Consider the following 5566-nt stretch of genomic DNA (forward strand, 5'->3'; position numbering starts at 1 on the left):
GGCACCATCTTCCACTCCTGCAATGGCTGCGACTCCTTAGCTCAGTGCAAGGCCCCAGTCTTGTGGATGTTTTTACAGATGTTTAACTATAAGCACGTGGAGTCTGAAATCAATTGCAGCTTGCCATTGATGTTGCTAGGTTTTCTCTCTTAAAATTTCTCTAGATGTTTTCTCATCTGAATTGAACTGAACCAATATGACAAAATGTAAAGAGGAATTTTTTTCAATTTCTTCTATGTTAGGGAGCTGGGTAACTGTCAACAGGAATGGAAATTATTTCTAGTAAAAAGAACTTTGATACTGCACCAGTACTGAAGCCTAGTGAGATCCTTTGCATGATTGGAATGTTGCGTTCACTAGTTATAACCTGTGCATGCAGAAGAGAGTTACTTAAAGAGGTGGGCGGAGGAGAGGGGGAGGCAGTGGCACTTAATTGTGAAACAGGTAATGCTGACCTTCAGGTAATACATAACTCAGAACTACAGAATTTTAAGGATATATAGGGTGCCTATACACGTGCAGGGAGGCACACTCCCTGCACGTGTATAGGCACCCTATATTAGTCAAGATTAGTTGTTGAAAAAAATTAATCAAGTCTGCTGGAGCGTGGTAATTACTGAGCTCCAGCAGACTCCAGCATCATGTGTATCAGCGTCCCCACACTGAAAAATGGGATGGGGGGGAGGCTGCGTTAACTTAAGCTCATTCCACAAGATTTAGTTAAAGTGCCCTTGTTGCCATTTTCAGCACAGAGACACTGATACACATGAAGCTTCAGGCACTTTAATTACAGTGGCTCTTAGAGCCACTCTAATTAAAATACACCCCCACCTCACTCCTGGATCACATGTATAAATGCCCATGGATAGTTCTGGTAAATAACAAAGGGCAAAGTAGTGGGGGTCTGTAACAAATCACCAAATCAAGGCAGAGAACAAGTCACTCCTTAAGCATCTGTCTTTAAATAGTGAAAAGGAAAATTATAATGGTATAAGAGGGTTCATTTTGGGGTACTGATGCTGGAGATCTCATGTAGCAAATAGTAAACCATCATCTGTAGTATTCCTAAAAAAAAAGAGCATAATATAAAAATTACCAACATGAGGTTGAAAAGACTCTTCTTCACTTACTGGAATTTTGTCTTTTTTAGTCACCTAATAAATGCTTCTTTAAAAAAATCCCATTCTGATTTTTTCTTCAGCTTTGAGAATTTACCCGTTTGGAATTGCTAATGATATTATACTACTGATTGCAGCTCTCCTGTCATTGTCCATATTGAATGCAATCATGTCCTGATCACTTGTACCTAGATATTCAACAACTCCTAGTCTGGTGCCAAATGAATCTTTATCTCTTACAGTAAGATCCAAATAGAGTCACTCTGCTTTCTACTATTTCATTTTTAATGTGTTAATGCCAGGTATTTCATTATTGTTTTAATTTTTTTTTTTTTAGCAAAATACTGATTTGAGGAATATCAGTATCTACTTTTAATCTAATGAACAATGTAGGTATGGTATTGATATACGTCTTGTCCTGCATTTGTCATTGGAAAATCTGAGAGAACTTACAATGGAGCCAGCAGCTTGTTGGGAAATTGCAACAGAGCATAACTTGTTAGTAACAGAAAGGAACACCTTTTAGCTTGTGGACTGTTTAATTCATTTTGGGAAAACTGTAGCTGAGGTGGCAATGGAAGTGTCTACTATAATTTGTGAAGCTGATAGAGTGATAAATGATGTGGGCACGTATTTCATCAGATAACAAAGTTATCCATTTTCCTGTTTTCAGTTTTAAAATATTCCATGTGTCTTATGACACCGAAGTGTTTGAATCAACTGGTTATTTTTAACATGCATAAGAAAAAATTGGACCTGATTGATAATCGAAATGGCAAAGGGTTTTGTAAATATGAGTTGCAGTGTGCTACTTTTGGAAAGATCAAGTTTAAATTTCTAAGCATTTATGAACTACAATTTATGATTCACGGAAGTTTTTTTGCACAGTTTTTGCTTTGAATAAGTATTATATCAATTAAGAGGGAGAAATATCAGTCTGAATGACCTCCTACACTGATCTGAATATTTTGATCTGCAGTCTTTGTAGGCATTTATTGTTTAAGGTTAGTCACCACTATGCCAGAAAATTAGATATTCAGACAAACCCTCAGTCATTAGTCAAACTTAGATTCATTTTCTAGCAGGCCTAGCACTCTGCAGATTAGGTCACATAGAGACCAACAAAGAACATAGGTACAGAATACAATTTTTAAAAATAAAATATGCTTTTAATTCTCTTTGTGTCTTTAATTCTCTCAAATCCAATCTAAAAAACTGATTATTAGTTCGCTGCTTCTCTCACCTTCTGTATCTTTTATGTTTCAGTTCTCTCTCTGAACACAGACCATTAATATTAAGTCCATTATTTATTTAGATTAACACAATTTTAGATGGGGATTTTAGAAAGCATATTTTCAATGCTATTCAACTATACTGCCCAAAATACCTTCCAGGACAGCTATAGCCCTCAGAAGCTCAACTCATCATTTGTTGCAACTCCCCTCTTAAAATGAAGTCCTGGCAAGTCACTACTGTGACAGAGCTGGAAGATGCCAGGAATAGTAATGGTGGATAAAATCACAAAGGGACCCAGTGTTGCAAATATTTGACAGTAGAGGGTTATATGTGTGTTTGTGTATACATCTATATCAAGAATCTAGGCATGAGTGCCTTATTCATGGGGAAATCAAGAATTTTGAGAAAATAGGTTGTGTGAGGATTATGTGCGTGAGCACACACATATAGGTACACATCTACACAGATAGCTATGGATCTATATCTATCTATTTGCATACACATCACACAACCTCTATTATAAGCCCAAACAGCAAATACCCCAAATACCCAACACTTCTCAAATAAGAATCCCCAAATGTCCAACTCTACAAAATATTGTCCCTTAGATATTAATTACCCCAAATATCAAATACATTAATTAACCTAAAATATCAGCTATTTAAAATATTAGCCACTTAAAAACTATTCATGAATAAACCTAATAACACTTAAAATATACAGTGCCTGGCCTGGGAGGCCATAGTTGTGAATAGCCACTCCCAAGTCTATCCAGCCCGGACCAAAAGGGGTTCCTTTCTAAGTCCCACCTTTTGTTTTTGCTTGTTGTCTCAACCTGAGGGGGATTGTCACTTTTAGGTATGGTAGCTAGCTAGCTCTGTGCCACAAGCTGGCACTTTAAAGAGTACTGTCTGATGCCACTGCTTTATGGAGCACCACCCAGGGCTCCAGATGTCACTGGGAAGTGGTCTAGGGATCACTGTTGTCACCTCTTGCTCTTGCTGCTGGTACTGCCTGCCACTGTTGCCACTCACCATTCTGGATTGCCACTGTACCCCTGAGAGCCCCCTTGGAGTTGCTGCTGCTGTGGAAGCACTATTGCCTCATGTCTTGGGGTCAGTCCTATGTGAGTCTCTGTGGGATTCACTAGGCTTCAGCAGTTTTTCAGATGAGGGTTTACCAGCCTCAGTGGGAATGCCCTCAAAGGATGATTATGGCTTAAAGTCTCCCTGGACTCACCTGTACTAAGATGTAAGGTGCCAAGAGTACTAAGACATTCTTGCAGTCTATCAGCTGAATCTAATGGAGTGAAGAAGCTTTACAGTCAAGGGTGAAGCAGGCTGCCCCAGTAATAGCCAATTTATTAGGATAATCTTGCCAAGCACTGTTCAGCCTATGCCAAAGCTTCTGTTTGCCAGCAGCTCCTCCTTTTTACTCCTGCCCAAATAGACAAGTGTGAGCAGCCACTTTAGTAACTAATATGTGATATTAATACATGTGACTGTCTAATACAGGAGTAACATACATTCTTTGTAGCAAATCAGAGCCAAATCCATTTGGCATCTGAACGGACGTCAAGCAAGGATACATCATCACCCTAATTCTATTCTCTGTTTTTTTTTTTACTATCACCCTGACTCTCATTCAAGACCACTTTCCTTCTGAAATTGACATTGAATGCTGAACAGATGGAGGGCTTTTCAATCTGGGATGTTTTTGCTCAATGACCAAAGTATTGAAAAAAACCATTCTTGACCTTCAATAAGTTGATAATTGCTCACACTAAGGAAAATTTCCTGACTGCTCTGGATTTTTTCACAGAAGCCTATTGAAGTCATCAGCGATCTGGATGATGGGGTGGAAAATAACCTGTTTAAATTCGCTGATGACACGAAAATTTGGGGGGAGGTGAGCACGCTAGCAAGGAGTGAGAGATTGCAGAGGGATCTGGATAGGTTACAGGGGTGGGCTAACAGGAACAGGATGCGTTTCAATACGGACAAGTGCAGGGTGCTGCACTTGGGCAGTAGGAACCAGCAGCACACTTACACAATGGGGAACTCCCTACTTGAGAGCACGGAGGCAGAAAGAGATCTTGGAGTCATTATAGACTCCAAGATGAACATGGGCCGACAATGCGAGGTCATGGTTGGCAGGGCTAACCGGACCTTGTCGTGCATCCACAGGTGCATCTCGAGTAGAGCCAAGGAGGTGATCCTCCCCCTCTACGCGACGCTGGTCAGGCCACAGCTGGAGTATTGTGTCCAGTTCTGTGCGCCCCATTTCAAGAGGGATGTGGACAACATGGAGAGGGTCCAGAGGAGGGCCACCCGCATGATCCGGGGACAACAGGGCAGACCCTACAGTGAGAGACTGCGGGACCTGAACCTATTCAGCCTCCACAAGAGAAGGCTGAGGGGGGACCTGGTGACCGTCTATAAACTCACTAGGGGGGACCAGAAGGGTTTGGGGGAGACGCTGTTTCCCCTAGCGCCCGCTGGCATAACAAGGAGTAATGGGCACAAGTTGATGGAGAGGAGGTATAGATTGGACATCCGCAAAAACTACTTCACAGTTAGGGCGGCTAGGAGCTGGAACCAACTTCCAAGGGAAGTGGTGCTGGCCCCTACCCTGGGGGTCTTTAAGAAGAGGCTGGATGCCTACCTGGCTGGACTCATTTGAGTCCCGTTTCTTGTTTTGGGGTTTTGTTGTTCTCCCGCCCTGGCGGGGGGTCGGGCTAGAAGATCTACTAGGTCCCTTCTGACCCTAAATCTATGAAACTATGAAACTATGAAACTATGAACTTTGGGCCTCTCTCTCAACATCAATATTAGAGTGCCCTATCAGTCTCCTCCAGGCCATGAATGTGGCCCCCTCCTTGCATTTCCATCTAGGGAAAGATACTGGAGATAGTTGAGCACTTTACCTTGGTAGCCACTCATCTCAGAGAGTGAACATTGATGAGACGATTCAGAACAAAATCCAATGCACAAATGCCTTCTTTGTGAAATTGCTTTAGTCTGACCTGGGGGGTCATCACTGACCACAAGATGAACGTGAGCCTTCAATGCGATGCTGTGGCTATTAAAGCGATCAAAACGCTAGCTTGCATCCATAGATGCTTCTCAAGCAAATCCAAGTACAGGGAGACATCATTCTCCCCTTGTATTCAGCCTTGGTGACGCCACAGCTGGCGTACTGCATCCAGTTTT

Source organism: Gavialis gangeticus, unplaced genomic scaffold, assembly GCF_001723915.1.
Source record: "Gavialis gangeticus isolate Ggan-Ray unplaced genomic scaffold, GavGan_comp1, whole genome shotgun sequence".
NCBI classification, from domain to species: Eukaryota; Metazoa; Chordata; order Crocodylia; family Gavialidae; genus Gavialis; species Gavialis gangeticus.